We start from the raw sequence: 17,532 nt of genomic DNA on the forward strand, positions 1-17,532 counted from the left end.
ACAATCATTCTACTACAAAACCATACATTTAGCAAACTAATGAAAATATCAACAAAGTTGATTAACAGTATAAGCTACAAGACGGTTTTAAGTGTGGACCGCAAACTGCTTACCCTTCAATAGCACTTATGTTCATCCTGTTTTTTTTTGGTTTTCGTGTAGCGCGATATTTCGCTTTCTATGTTGTGTTTTGATTTGTTTTGTAATTTCGTCGTTTTTATTCGGGACCGTGGTTTCTTTCTTAGTTTGAAGAATAAATGAAGTATAGTAAAAAAGTTTATAAAACACAAATTTGATTGACTTAAAAAATATATGTAAATCTATAGAATCCATATTGAGATGTGACTAGGTGATGATGGCAGTATCCCTATTTTGACAATTTTACCTAATATGTCTGTTTTGTTCAAGCATCGCTATAAATATAATTGAATTTGATGCGACTGTCATACAAATGAGAGGTTTAGCGCTATAAAACCAGGTTCAATCCACCATTTTCTACATATTAAGAAAATGTCTGTACCAAGTCAGGAATTGACATCTGTTATCCATTCGTTTGATTTGTTTGAGCTTTTGATTTTGCCATTTGATTAGGACTTACATCTAGAAACTGACTATGAGGGTCGGTTGAAAACAAAACTTTACGACAAAACAGATGATTTCAGCTTCCCAATTAGGACCATTTTATTTTTAAATCAAGAGTTTCAAATTGTGAAGTTGAAGTCATCATTTCGTTAATTTTACGAACGCCATCACTAGTTGGTCGACCATTATAAAATATTCGTTATAAATACAGATGATATCGGTTATATTCATTATGTCGTAAATACCCTCCCCTTCCCTTTTCACAAAGGGGGACGAAAGGTACCAAAGGGACAGTCAAACTCATAAATCTAAAACAAACTGACAACGCCATGGCTAAAAATGAAAAAGACAAACAGAAAAACAATAGTACACATGACACAACATAGAAAACTAAAGAATAAACAACACGAACCTCACCAAAAACTAGGGGTGATCTCAGGTGCTCCGGAAGGGTAAGCAGATCCTGCTCCACATGCGGCACCCGTCGTGTTGCTTATGTGATAACAAATCCGGTAAATAGTCTAATTCGGTAGGTCACATTCAGGAAAGGGAAGGTGATTGTAGTTACGACGTAAGGAACATATCCGATATCATTTGTGATACGGTTATTCCATAACGGTCAACCAACTCGTGATGGCGTCCGTAAAATTTACGAAGGGATGATTTCAACTTCACCATTTGGAACTCTTGGTTTAATAGCTTCCTTGTGAGCAGCAACCCTCTATCAAGAAAATCATGATAGGAAATGCAAGCACGGGAATATCGTATCAATTGAGAGATATATACCCCGTATGCAGGTGCTGCTGGAATGTTGCTACTTAGAAATGGAAAGTTCACAATTGGAAAGCTGAAATCATCTCTTTTGTCGTAAAGTTTTGTTTTCAACCGACCCTCATTGTCAATTTCTAGATGTTAGTCAAGATATGAGGCCGACTTAACTGTATCTGTAGTATCCTTTAACTCTAGCTCGATTGGATAGATGCGTTCCACATAGTCACCAAATTTTGAATTATTTAGTGAAAGAACATCATCTATATAGCGAAACGTAGAGTTAAAGGATAGTGCTAACTTCTTCTCTTTCTTCCTAAGAAGTTCCTGCATGAAGTCAGCCTCATAATAATAAAGAAACAAGTCGGCAAGTAGAGGGGCACAGTTTGTTCCCATTGGAATGCCGACAGTCTGTTGAAAAACACGTCCTCCGAACGTAACAAATATGTTGTCAATCAAGAAATCAAGCCTCTTGATAATATCATTTTCAGAGAATTTTTTGTTGGAATCAGAGTGATCCTTTACAAAGTAGGATTTATCCCTCCCTAAGACAAGATACTTGTATCTACGTTGGCCATTCTTTTTTACGAAGCAAAGCAATACCAACTCTTTCAATTTGTCTTTTAGTTTGGAATGTGGAATACTAGTGTACAGAGTAGAAAAGTCAAATGTTTTAATACTGTTACAAGATGAAAGAAAGTTAGATTGTATGTACTCTAAAAGATCTTTGGAATTTTAAAGTATCCACATCTGATTCACGCCCCCTCTAGAATAGACAGTTTCACAATAACTTTGAAGCCCGTCTTTGATTGCTGATAAAATAGATGTTAATAATTTAGAAAGAGGTTTCGTGGAGCACTTGGAAGACCCAGCAATATACCGTTGTTTGTAAGGACACTTATGTAGTTTAGGTATCCAATACAGTGATGGCAGATCCAGTTCTTCATCTTTGGTTGAAATTCCAAAGGAACACAGAACAGACCTATGATTATCCAGGATTTCCTCTTTGGTAAGTGTCGTGAGTGTATATGTTGAGTTTCCAAGTGAATTGTCAATACCTAATTCGTTTATCAAGCAGTTAATGTAATGAGTTTTACATACAAAAACGATGTTGTTTGGGGCTTTATCTGCGGGGACAACAACATATTTGTCATGGAGGTAGGATAGGTGTTTTGCAACATTTGGGTCTTTAAAGATTGACGTAGCATGGGCATTGATAGACCCATTCAGATGTGACCAACTGAATTAGTCTATTTACTAGTTTTGTAATAGCATGAGCAACACGACATGTGCCGCATGTGAAACAGGATCTGCTTACCATTCCGGAGCACCTGAAATCACCCCCAGTTTTGTTGGGGTTGTGTTGTTGTTGTTCTCCTATTTGTGACATTTTGTTCACGCATCGTTGTCAATATAAGGAATTTTGATGCGACTGTCGTACAAGTAAGAGGTTTAGCGCTTTAAAACCAGGTTCAGTCCACCACTTTCTGCAGTTGACAATGCCTGTACCAAGTCAGGAATACGACAGTTGTTGTCTATTCGTTTAATGTGTTTTATCATTTGATTTTGCCATTTGATTAGGGACTTCACGTTTTGAATTTTTCTTGAAATTCAGTATTTTTGTGATTTTACTTTTTACATACAAAATAGAAACATTTTGTAAGTGAGTGAATAAGTAAAGCTAATTTGAAGTCAACATATATGTACATAATTGAAAATCAAAACATGAGAACTGGCGAGCATTCGCATCGATCAACTAACGCACAACAAACCTATTTAAAATATACTAAATGAGAACTTAATAAAAATTCTTTTAATATCAAACGTATTGGACGGGAGATACATGTATATAAATTATACCAGAACTTACATTTTAGCAACTGTTATTGATAACAAAATTCAAAAATAAAGCACAACAACATTTTTTTTTTTATTCGCATAATTTGCGTTATTCGCAAACATTGTGAATTTCGCCTTCTATCTTATGTAGTTTTAACTGCGTTTGGTTAAACGGTTAATACATGAATTTGATTATCTCCATACAACTGAAGTATCTTGTCACTAGTATATTGGTTACCAAAATATCGTATCTAGATGCATCATTGATATACAATGAACTCTTATCAGATATAGATGATAGACTAGAAATTGTAAATGGAGTTTGATCGACTATAGTTGGTCTGAAGTTGTATATTAAGTAAAATTTATTGTTGTATAGTTGAAGGCTACTGAGTGTCATGCATTCCCTGGTGGACTATAAGTACTGATATGATTATCAGTCCATCAGACCACTGTCTCTGTAATAGCATTAATATACATATGAATTATTGTAATTTGCAATTATAAAATTTAGATGTTATTGACATTTAGGAACGTATCTCCCTCATGGAACGCTACTTTTCCGTGTCCAAATTGATTTTTTCTTATTTTCAAGGCAGCTAAATTCAAGTGCAACATAGACATTGAGCTGCAAATGTTTCTTATTTTCCAGGCAGCTAAGTGCAACATATACATTGAGGTGCAAAAGTTTCTTATCATCTACATCCGATTTCACCTGGATAGATGCACGCTTGATAAAGCTAGTTGGTCTACGGAAATATTGCGTTTATTTTCATTATTTTGTAAATATTTTAAACATTCATATATTTACATACTAAATAGTGTGTTAAAATTACATTGTTAGGCAATCTATATATATAAACAAGTCTAAATTGAAAACTACGTTCAAACCTATGATTGCGTTGGATAAAAACCGCAATTTTTAAAAGTGTGCATGTAAAACAAATTTCGTTGTACAAGGGTCTAAATACAGCATAAACAACATTTTCCAAAAGACCAAAAAAGTGAGTATATTTAAACAAAACACATTTGACTAACAGGTTGAACAACTGATGTTCTTTATCCCTGCCGGTGCCATTGGCGATTGCCAAATAAAATTGATCAAGAGATGTAACAAAAAGGATCTTAATATAAATTTAATACTAAACAGAAAACAATAAACTTGTGGCCGAGATGTTATGCCACAAACATAAGGTGTCAATATTTTTTTTGTACACCAGATCTAGATTTCGACCTTTATAGTAATACCCCATGACACTCCTCATAATTTTTTTTCTAGAAGCCATAGAATAAGCCAACCCCCTACAGTTTCTTTTTTGTTTCAATTTTCGCCCCTTCTTTCTGATTTTTTTAACATAGCACCACTAGAAACCTTGCGCAAAAGATGCGCCTGTTGCTCCGCTACAAAAGCGTTATCGTCATACCCTATGAGACCCTCATTATTGTTCTCTATAAGTAAATAGAAATCTGTGAAATTTTGACACAAGGTTTATGACCACAAAAAAAAGGTTGGGATTGATTTTGGGAGTTGAGGTCCCAACAGTTTAGGAATTAGGGGCCAAAAAGGGGCCCAAATAAGCATTATTCTTTGTTTTCGCACCATAACTTTAGTTTAAGTAAATAGAAATCTATGAAATTTAAATACAAGGTTTATGACCATAAAAGGAAGTTTGGGTTTGATTTTGGGAATTTTGGTCCCAACAGTTTAGGAATAAGGGGCCCATAGGGTCCAAAATTGAACTTTGTTTGATTTCATCAAAAATTGAATAATTGGGGTTCTTTGATATGCCAAATCTAACTGTGTAGGTAGATTCTTAATTTTTGGTCCCGTTTTCAAATTGGTCTACATTAAGGTCCAAAGGGTCCAAAATTAAACTTAGTTTGATTTTAACAAAAATTGAATTCTTGGGCTTTTTTGATATGCTGAATCTAAACATGTACTTAGATCTTTGATTATGGGCCCAGTTTTCAAGTTGGTTCAAATCAGGATCCAAAATTTTTATATTAAGTATTATGCTATAGCATGAAATTTTCAATTGCACAGTTTTCAGCAACAGCAAGAAATCTTCAATTGCACAGTTTTGTGCAATAGCAAGAAATTTTCAATTGCACAGTATTGCGCAATAGCAAAAAATCTTCAATTGCACAGTATTGTGCAATAGCAAATATTTTCAATAGCAACAGTATTGTGCATTAGCAAGAAATATCTAAATGCACAATATTGTGCAATAGCAAGAAATTTTCAATTGGAGTTATCTTTCTTTGTCCAGAATAGTAGTTGAATCAACTTAAATCATTGTTTTATACAATATACGATGTATATTCACTTTAACTACCAACTGATAAATTAAAACAATCTTTACCATTCAGTGATAACAAGCACTTTATTTTACATTTTAATATTTTATGATGTATTTAAATGAGTAGTTATTGTTTCAAACTCCATTAAAAATTTGAATTGAGATCAGTTTTGGAATAAGGAAAAGGGGGATGTGAAAAAAAAATTCTTCAAACATTTTTTGAGAGGATTAATATTCAACAGAATAGTGAATTGCCCAAAGGCAAAAAAAAAATTTAAGTTCATTAGACCACATTCATTCTGTGTCAGAAACCTATGCTGTGTCAACTATTTAATCACAATCCAAATTTAGAGCTGAATCCAGCTTGAATGTTGTTTCCATACTTGCCCCAATTGTTCAGGTTTCAACATCTGCGGTCGTATAAAGCTGTGCCCTGCGGAGCATCTGGTTTTAATCAAAGCAAATATTTACTTTTAAAAGAAAGTTTATGTGCGCTAGCTTTACCGTAAAACATAGCCAATCAAGGATATAAAACTTATTCAACTTTTGTGTTCAATTTGAAGTACATTGTATCTCGTAACTAAGGAAGGTATAATTAGGAGAGCTGAAGAAATGAAAGAAAATCCTTGAATATACCCAATCTGCATGATGTACGTGAAGTTATTGACAAGTTCATTATTCATAATTCGATTTTCAATATTAAACCGGCTGCTAGTGGTGATGAGTGTTAGATCTACGAACAACTCTACAGGCAATATTCTAAAAATCACAACATAAACTGATAACGTGTGACAGAACGTTACATCTGTCAGTAGGCATATCCTAGATGGATTCGCATATCTATATCATATCAACAATTTGTTGCTAATAATACTATTTTTCTGCATGTACCACATTGAAAGTACAACAGCAAATAGACAGACACAATCATTGAAAGAAAATATTGGACGAGGTAATCTAAAGCATATGACACCTCTTTTAAGTTGAGTTTTATTTGTGTATTCTAATTGGTTGCTTAACCATTCCTTTGTTACTATCATTAAATATACATTAATATCCTAAATTAGCCTGATCATCCCATTCAATAGACATAATGCGTTCAGTTTAATTGCTTTTGTTGTAGATTGTAGGGTTTATTCGATGCATCATGTGTCAGGAATTATAACTTGAAGTTGAATATAAATACATGCATGATTATAATTTTACGAAAGTGCTAAAAATTTCATTTTTTTTTTTTTTTTTTGCATTTTAAGAAAATACAGTCACATGAATAAAATAAATTTAGCAACTAATATCTGTTTATGCGATTCAAATGTAAAACACTCTGTAATTAGCAGTTCAAGTAATCTTTCAAACTTATATAAGTTATGTTCTGCCTTCATAGTGAGCGGATTTGTTCTTTAAAACTAATTTGAGATTTTGTAAAAAAAAGATAAAAATGAAAATAGGCCGATAATTGACCTTAGCATACTATTTACATTGTCTATATTTATCGTATTATTTTAAGTTATCGAATATCAGGTGTACAGTTATGCAGTTAAATTATATAGTACATATTTTTGAACGTCAGTATATTTGGTAAATCTTTATATGATATTATCAAACTTTGACCGAATCATTTACATGATCGCAAGACGCCATATGGAAAAAAATGTTTTGTTTGCTTTATTTTTCTGTGTGCATTTGACTGATAATTTGAACTTTTTTTCAGTTAACAGTTAGTTAGAGATAAAAAGACTTGATATTTGGCAGTCAGCGTTACACTCTTCAATTGAAACCAGAAGTAGCAGGTAAGACTGAAACCTTAACATTGTTTTGTTTTTTTTTAAATTGAAAAGACGTCGGGTTGCTAAGCTGTATGCCAACAAATGTTATGTAAGAGAGGTACGAAAGATACCAGAGGGACGGATTGTGAATTAAAACTACAAAAAGAAAACAGTTTTCAAAACACTATTTTAATTTGATAAAATTAATGCATTCGCTTCATTTGGAAGGAAAATTTCATTGAGGTATTGATTTTATTTACAGCTCATTATACAATTGTATTACTTTAAATATCTATCAACAATAAATCGTCTATTTTACCCTCCTCGCTTTCATGGAAAATCGCTAAAGCAAATATAGCTCACGTGTCATTTTTCTGTAATATATAGCGAACGTACACGAAACGTCTAAATGTCTCAGTTCAGAAGTAATAACAGGTAAGTCGACAATATTAATGTTGCATTTTTCTATTTTTCGTTTTATCAATTTTCTTTCTTATTGCTGCCTTCGGTCGAGTTGTTGTCTCATAGACATAATCCCCATTTCTATTCTCAATTTAATTACTCATTATTGCTTAACTCATAGCTTTTCAAAGGACCTCTATTGACCTTACTATATATCAATCGGGCATTAATGTATCTGTATTAGTATAAACAGGTTATAGGCAAATTGAAATCAGACTTACATAAAAAAAAAAAAAAAAAGTTTCTTTTAACGGTTGATATGTTTTACAAGCGCGAGTTATGTCTGAGATGATATATTTGTATTCTAATAAACCAAATGACAATGTATGATGACGTTCACAAGAAAATAGATATTTAATAAATAAATGTAATTTTTTTTCAGAACTTTTCACATCAAGCATGAACAATGGTTACCGTGTAAGTGTTTTTTTGCTTTCTCTTCTGCTAAATTCTAGACAAAGAGCTATGTATGGCATAACAGCATAAACTATTCGTATAAAGCTATATATAACGAAAATAAGTTACCTTGATAATTAAACTATTATATATTAATGTTTTAAACGACTTTTTAAGCTATTACGAATAGCATGACAGATTTATTGGTATGTAAACTTATTCATTGCAAAAAAAAAAAGTCACACAATAATCGCGTGCAGTTGCCTTCATTTCATGATTAAGTTTTCACGATTACGTTTGATTTTCGGATATTTTACTATAGTATACACTGGCGATAACGACACTAACAATTGTGTTGTCCCCGAGGCACAAATATCTCCCGACCCGAATCGGAGGGTAATATTTACAGTCGAAGGGACACTTATCTTTCCAGTTCCAGTTTGAATTCATACAAGTGATAATAGCTAACTACAATATTTAGGTTCAATCCACCATTTTCTAAATAAGAAAATGTCTGTATCAAGTCAGAAATATGGCAGTTGTTATCCATTCGTTTGATGTGTTTCAGCTTTTGATTTTGCTGTATGATTAAGAACTTTCCGTTTTGAATTTCATATATATAAATCAGAAGACAAAAAGTTCGGTTTGTCCATATAATTGGACTTTGATTCCCCAATTTAATCAGCGAAAGGCCAATCCCAAGTATAATGATATTAGCGTGATTATTTGAAATAAAAAAGTAAGGTTACACTTTTTATATACTTGAATGTTTTACTTTAAAAGAAGTGACCGTGAATTTTTTGAAAAAAGAAAACCCTTTATATTTTAAAAATCTTCTTAATGTATCGATATATAATTATTAACTTCCCAGACACAAATTCGCAGATATTTTTTCCCGAATGCAATGACCTTAACTACAAGACCTCACGTTATAATTTCGGCACCTACCCAGACTGTGTACGCTTGAAGGGAAAACACGTTAATCGAACGGATAAAAACTGTCCTATTCCTGACTTGAGAAGCGTACACATTCTATACATGCTCTTGAAGGCAATTGAAATAACAGATTCTTGAAATCAATACAAATGTTTTGAAACTACTAGGGAATAGTTTGATTAACAAATGAGAACACATTGAAAATATGAAGAAAAAAACAAATGGCATGGCTCTTTCAATTCTCTTATCTGTCACACTTTCCACGCACTCTGTTTTCTATTGTTTGTAAAAGTCAAGTAAAAGTTGCAATTCACAACCACTGAATGATCAATAATACTGTCAATTATACGTTATAGATGTACAATACATTAGACAAAAACGTGCATGCAAAACTTTGTGCAGTATGTAAGCATACATTGGTTCACTAATTTTGATAATATTAAAAACTCAAGAAACTCGTTTCATATGAGTTTAATAAAGTGCGTTTTATTAACCGTTACGCGTCAAAGATGACAAATCTTCACTTAACTGGTATAGGCTTTGATGTCATCAAACCGGAAATGACGTGATATTTGACGTCATCAATCAAAGAACAAGTGTTCTATTCATACGTGATGACAAATAATACGAACAGAAGAAAGACATACTATAGTAACGCATTTTTTTTCCACCTCTGGTCCTTAAATGCAACAATTTCACCTTTAATGGTGATCATTACCTCCAAATAAATGGGACAGCGATGGGGACGAAAATGGCACCGTCTTACGCCAATATTTGCATTGGCAAATCAGAAAAACAAATTATTTCAACATCTTTATCCAAACCTCTGTCTTTCGTTGATGATGTTGACATGAAATGGACTGAATCCCAACATAAACTGGATGATTTTATCAGACATGCAAACAACGCCCATCAGTCAATTAAATTTACTTATGAAATTTCCGACTCTAAAATGTCTTTCTTAGACACCACTACATCTATAAAGGACGGTGTCATATCAACAGACCTCTACTGTAAACCTACAGATAAACATCAGTACCTTTCTCACCAAAGCTTTATTTTATTTTATTTTCCTGTCATCACTTTTTTTTCAAAAATTGTTTACCTACAATCACTTGTTTCCAGTAACTCCGGCTTCCGCACTGGATTTACAGTTTAAATTTTAAAAATCATACCAGTTTAAATTACAGGTTTCCATCCATTTGGGACGGGTGTATAAGTACGTAGCCACATTCAATTATTTTACCTTAATAAATAAAGTTTAACTTTATTTTGCCACATTATTAAACTGCTATTCGTTTGGGAGGCTTAAATATGTAGTTTCTGTTGCAATTGCCATACCGTTGTTAAATATGAAATATTATACAAACTTGGATCAGTAAAGGTATTTTTGGGTTTTTTATTTAAGGACTGCTATCCATGCAGTAGTTGTCACATATCAACTGCCACCACCTTTGGAAGTTTGGAGTTGAGTCAGTTCACATCGCAAATAACTCTTTTTATTTTGGCATAATTTTGTAGTCATTGCGCCGTGTTTTGGAACTTTTAAAATTGTACCAGCGTCTGTGATGTTCTCTTAAATTGTATAAATTTCAAGATTTTGATAGCGTCTCAGTTTGAATACTGTGGATTCAATAATATTCGTTGGATACCAGTTTTAGTGGATTTCATAGGTACAGGGGAACCACGAATTTAAATATTCAACGAATTGCCAATTTTCTGAAGGAATGTATACAGACCTTGCCAAAACCACGAAATTAAATATCCACGAATATGTAAATTCTACTCAAACCACGAACTTTGGTACCCACGAAAATAGATGAATCCAGTCATTTTATATATATATACTAGAAGTAGAACACACCCGTGATATCGCGGGTCCGTGATTGAATTAATAAAGTATATAACTATGAGTTGAACCCGTCGACCTGGAACTTTTCAATTATTGGTAATATTAATTATTTGGAAAACAAAAGGTCCTGAAAGAGAGTATTTGTTTATCAACAGCATTGCCCTATATTAGTTATAGATAAAGTTGAATCCTTTGATTAGCTGTTTTACGTCATGCCCGCTAACAAATTGAAAACTGCTTATACGCCTTATTTTAAGTCCAGAATATTAGTATTCGTATTGTCATCTTAGAAAGTCTTACTGATTAAATACTACAATAGGGAACAATTTGGAAATGATTGAATTAGTACTGCAACCCTGTAATTATGACCCGTGTATATACAAAATACGAAATACACTGTTTGGTGGTGCGCCTGTCAGATGCGGAACGTACAGATAATGTAATAGGTAACAGGTGAATATACTATTGGTATCGGTATCGGATTCGACTCGGAACTCGCTAATTATTGCCACTATTAATTATGTGGAAAACTAAAGGGTCTGGAGTGGTGTAATTATTAATCAACATCATTATCCTATATTGGCTATATATAAAATTGAATTCTTTGAATTGTCGTTTTTACCCGATGACGGCTGACAAATTGAACCTCGTTATTTTAGTATTATAGATATTAATATATATATATATATGAGGTGCAACTTGGGGCATCTCGAAAAATTATCTGGATTAGCCTTGAGTTACTTAAAGTATTAGGAGAAGGTTGGTCCATCTCGACAAATAACGCTAGTAGTTTGGAACAACAACAAACATGTCAAACCTCGTTTCATATGGTAATGACAGCACACGCTCTTCCTGTTATTGAAACAAGTTATAAGCCAATGTTTGGAAACAGATATATCAAAACATGATTTTACTACATGTTCAACGTAACAAACAAGACGTTTAAGAAGGCCAGAAGATAAAGAGCAAATACAAAATTGCAATCCTGGTTTCTATGATGAGTTTATTTACCTGTCCTTCAAAAACAGCAGCAGCTTCAATAACCAATCTTAAAGTAGAAGCAATATTACCTTCCCGTACCACCATTCCCTCCTCAAACACAAGTTGGAGTAGAAAACAGAAATGCGATGACTGTAATAAGCAACTAAAACAGCTGAAACGAAAATCAGGAGTTGATTCGGGTGCTCCGGAAAAGTAAGCAAATTCGAAAATGTGAAACAATGTTACGCATGCACATATCTGATCTATGTTTTCTTGAAAGATGACCTATGCATGTCGTCACTTGATGTAATGACATCAGAACACGATGGCAGCTATGTCCAGACTAATAAAGTATTAGAAGTTTTAGGATGATAAGATTTTTATTTTGTTAAGGAAGTTTAGAAGTCAAATGATAACAAAACATTTTTTTAATATAAAAAACAATTGTTACTCGGAATATTTAATTTTTCATGTTTTAAATTTTTTAAAGTCTTTTATTGTGGGTTTTATATAAAACATTATAAAGGCATATGAATCCATCAAAGGAGTAGGTCCAGTAAGACCCCTTTTGGCCCCAAAATATAGCAGTTTTACAAAATTTTAAAAATGTAAACTTTTAATTATTTATTAGAAAGTAGAATGCTTCTGCTACATAAATATGGGCTGATTATTTACAATACACTGCACTTTTATCGGATACTAGCAACAGTAAGTCATGCTAAATACTGAAATCTTCACAATTTTAGCATTTTACTTAAATTTTAAACGGTTTCCGTCTTAAATGAAACTGGCCACATTCGTGTTCATTCTTAATATTGAAATGTAAGTTGTATTTGATGATAATACATACCATATATAAAGGTTGAGAATGAACACGGATGAGGCCACATATTTGACAAAAACCATCGGAAAAGTGACATTTTTGTCATTTTTGATAGATTTTTCATATTTCAGCTTGAATCGGAGCGATTTTAATGACTAAATCAGTTAAAATCTTCCACATAATAACTAACTGAATCAACTAAAACAGACACTTAAGTGTTTAAAAAGTGTCCCAAATCTTTAGTTAGATGAACCTGAAATTTGAGGCCAAAATCGGCCCTTACCGGATCTACTCCTTTGTATCTGAAAAGCATTGTAATTTGCCATAAAATTTATCGGATTACCGATAATTATGATTAAACGTTAAATGAATGCACATCAATAACCTTGGAAAGCTCAACAGGTAGAACATACTTCATATTAACAAGTTTTATTTCAGGTTCCAGCAGTGGTACCTGGAAGAAGAATAAGGCGTTTTGGATACCAGCCACCAATGGACATCCCTTATGTCTTGAGGGAAAATGTTGCAAGGCCGGTGAGTTGCATTTTAAGTTGGTTATAATAAATGAAGTACTCCTGAAAGCAGAAAAAAATGAATAAAAAATAGAAATCAATATACAAATCATCAATAAAACTATTCGTTTCCTGTAATGAACTGTTAGTAACTACTAGTATTCTCATATCATTACTTGACGTCTTTATTTTTGTTAGGAAGTATAAGTATCCCGCCACGAACGGGATATGTTTATTTTGTTTAAAATTTCTCGAAACTTTGCAACATTTTACATGAATAAGACGCACTAAATAATTAGTAAACACGTAAAATAAGTTTAAATTATATTAAGCATAAGATCTTTTTTCATTTGTTTACTTACATTTGTAGTATAAAAAAACATGTATTTTGTTCAGTTCGCTTAATTCCAGCCAAAATCGTCCTTTCGATATCATCTTTTGACGTTTTCAGTGCCCTTGAGTATTGTGACGTTACCATAGACCTTTGAATCAATAAGATTTTTGTGTAGAAGCCATAGATGTCCCTTTGGCAGCAAGAGGGTTAAGGTGCATACGTTTGTCTGAAATGGACCATATGACATTGGATGCGCGCAGTCATAATCATGATCATGGTTAAATGATAAAAATGTATTATTACATTTGTCACACATTTTTAACGTTAATTTCCAGTGAAATAAAATCCGACAATTTCACATGCGAAATAAATTAGTTTAATTCTCTCATCTGACAACTAAAGATGTTGTTAAGACCTTGTCAATGGCGTTTCGTCAAAGCAAAATCTGACTGCGAAGTATAGTTTAGTTCTGATTTTTTGTTTACATTAAAGAAACTACTTTTGTTTATTTTTTTTAGGAATTTAGGTATCCGCCTCCTCAGGAACGAATAATGGAAATTGCAAATGGGAGAATCTGGATGTATAATCATCCACTGAGACCCCCAAATTGGATGTAGTAACGTTCCAGGATTTTCACTTGTTTTTCCACGCTTTGAACTACTTTGCGAATGTCTGATAAATTGTTTTTAAAAGAAAGTCTAAATTAAAGTTAATTCGTACTACCAGGCTGCTTTGGAGTTATATCATCAAATCAATATAAGGAGGTGTTAACCAATATATCACGTGAGATGAATTATATGATTCATTCGTCCATGAAGGTCTACTTAAAAATACTGTACAATGGACATTTGTATACTTGTGCTTCTTGTGTGATCTTTTCTCTTTTGCCATAACCACATATAATGGAAAAGTTTCTTTGTGTGTTGGAAAGAATAACAGTAAGGAAATTAAATGTAATATGAAATTATAGGAATGAAATAATCTTTCAAAATATGTACATAACATGAACTATACAGATATTCACTGTTGGGTTTGCTCAAATTAAATTTCCATCTGAATCCAATGTATTTATTGAAATTTCTTCTGAGTTATCTCCCTTAGACCATTTAGAGTGAATATCCTATACAACAACAGTGAATGTCTCAGAGTGCAAATTTAGTATTTGATTTTAATGTTGGACTCTGTCTTACTATTGTATTTTATGTTTTCTTATATATGTATTTATTGTAACTTACAAATATGTCTTAAGGTTTCACAGATCTGGAAAAACTATACAGTTTTAAAGGAAAAGAATTCTAAAAGTCCCTTGATTTCACAAATTTCATGGTATATTCATGTTTATTCGCTCATCATAGATATTGATAAAGCTAAACGCATGCATGAAGGGTGATATTCTTAAAATAATTTCTTATAATTGTCAAGGTCTGTATACAAAAGAGAAACGGAGAATTGATTTGAACTATTTAAAGTCAAAGAATTTTAATATATACTGTCTTCAGGACACACATTTTACAGAACAAGATGAATTAAACATTAAAAATCAGTGGAAGGGAGAATGCCTTTTCAATTCATTTACATCCAATCAGAGAGGTGTAGCCATCTTTTTAAATGAAAACTTTGATCTTCAAATTCACAAAGTTAAAAAAGATGAGGGTGGAAATCTTCTTGGATTGGACATTACAATTGAAGAACAAAGAATTACATTAGTAAATATGTATTGGCCAAATGTAGACACTCCTTGCTTTTATCAAAAGGTGGTAGAAATTATTGAGGAATTTGATAACCAATCTTGTATTCTTTGTGGTGATTTTAACCTCATTCAAAGTTTTAATCTTGACACCCATAATTATGTTAATACCAACAACCCAAAGTCTAGAGAAAAAGTATTACAGCTAATGGAAGACTTTGATCTAGTTGATCCATTCAGAGAATTATACCCCAATCTGAAAAGATTTACTTGGAGGGAAAAAAAACCTTTAAACAATCTCGTTTATATAGATTTTTTTCTGATTTCTGATAATATTTTTCACTTTGTTAGTGATGTTAAAATTGATAATAGTTACAGGTCTGATCATTCACCTGTGGTCTTTTCTTTCAAGATTAATGAATTTATAAAAGGCAGAGGCCTTAGGAAGTTTAATAATTCCATTCTTCATAATACTGACTATGTTAAAAAGATAAAAAAAAAAATAACCTCATAAGTAGAGTAAAAGAACAAAATGCCGTCAAGATATATACAGATGAAAATTTACAAATAATTGACAACTCTGAAATTGAATTTACTGTTGATGACCAGTTAGTTTTCGAAACTCTATTCACAGAAATACACGGTAAAACTATTTCATATGCCTCTTATAAAAAAAAGGCGTGTATAAAAATTGAAAATGAAATTATTTCAAAATTAAAACAATTAGAAGAAAATGCTCTAACAGAAGAAAATCTGGAAGAGATTGATCAGAAAAAAACAGAACTTAAAATGTATAGACAATAATTTTATATTATTATGGAATAGCACAGTCGCTTAATGAGTGGTTAAAAACGATCAATATTGAAGTAAAGGAGAAAAAAAATCATGCAATACTACCTTTTAACATAAGAATCTTTTTTAAATCAAAAAAAGGTTCAAAGGAAATGTACAAAATATTGAATGAAAAATATGTTACATTTGCTGCAAAGGAAAAATGGGAGAACCATCTTTATATGACTGTTATTAACTGGAAAAAAATACACACTTCGTGTACAAAATAGAGTAAAAGCACTAAGCTTTGCTGGTTCCAATATAGAATTATCCATAGAATTTTGGGAACTAATTCACTACTTTACAAGATGAAAATAAATAGTAACAACATATGTACATTTTGTAAAGAAGGACCAGAGACATAGAACATTTATTTTGGAGCTGTCCGATGATCGTCAGTCTCTGGTATGCACTAAACATCTGGATTTTTGAAATGACAAATATTAAACTGCCTTTGAATATTATGATTATTTTATTTGGTATCTACGAAAATGTTAAATTGAATTTTGTTAAAAATAAGATTATTCTACTTTCAAAATACTACATTTACCGAACAAAACTACAAGAAGTTTTGCCAAATTTAAATGCTTTAAAAACTATTTAAAGGAACACTTGAACTTAGAAAAATACATTTCACTTAAACACCTCTCTGTAGAGGAATATAACAAATACTGGAGACCCTGGGCCCCTATCATAGAATAAATAGTAAATGTTAAAATTTGATTTGATTGAAACACCACTTATGTATATTGCAAGAACACATACGATTTCAATGTTATAAGATATTTATTTATTTTCAACCTATTATTGCACCAAATTGTTGTTTTATTATTTAATACTTCTTTTGTGTGAAAATGCCATTCTGTATACCTTTTTTCATACATGTTGTGCTAGTGTATTTGTTACAATAAAGAAAGTTCATTATAAAAAAAAAATACTGTAAGCTACGGGTATTCAAATTCACAAGTCAAAAACAAACTGGCATTGTCTTTGCAGTTATGTAAAACAAACATCAAAATACAAAATACAGAAAAGAAAACACCAAATAGAAAAAAGACAGACCAAGTGAACAACAGGAACATTATGTGGGAGATATCTGGTGCTCATGGACGGTAGACATATTCTGAATTATATATGCAAACCGACATTTTGCTCGTGTAAGTACAAACCCGTTAATATATATAATTCGGTAAAAAGTTAAATAACAAAAATACCAGTCTCTCAAAAGTCCAAGACGGAAAATCCGTAAGTTGAATAAATGCACCATGGACAAATTCCAAGAAAGAGGGATTCTGATAGGCAATTGAAAAACTTAAGATATTAATGTTATGGTAAAATATCGAAATGTAAAGGGATTGAAAATAATAGTTGAAAATAAATCAGACTCGAACAAACCTGTTCAAATTTCATTTATTTCACATGCAGGTATATTAATGATGTTTTTTCCATTTACAACCAAAACA

General features: G+C 32.1%; 1 long non-coding RNA gene across 1 annotated transcript; it reads left to right on the plus strand.

The window, feature by feature from the left end:
- Positions 1 to 7,171: 7,171 nt before the first annotated feature.
- LOC139514323 (uncharacterized) lies at positions 7,172 to 17,004 on the plus strand. The gene is made up of 4 exons (XR_011662595.1): positions 7,172 to 7,279; positions 8,100 to 8,134; positions 13,144 to 13,239; positions 14,070 to 17,004. It is a non-coding gene; the product is annotated as an uncharacterized lncRNA (long non-coding RNA).
- Positions 17,005 to 17,532: the final 528 nt, after the last annotated feature.

Source organism: Mytilus edulis, chromosome 3 (genome assembly GCF_963676685.1).
Source record: "Mytilus edulis chromosome 3, xbMytEdul2.2, whole genome shotgun sequence".
Taxonomy (NCBI): Eukaryota; Metazoa; Mollusca; class Bivalvia; order Mytilida; family Mytilidae; genus Mytilus; species Mytilus edulis.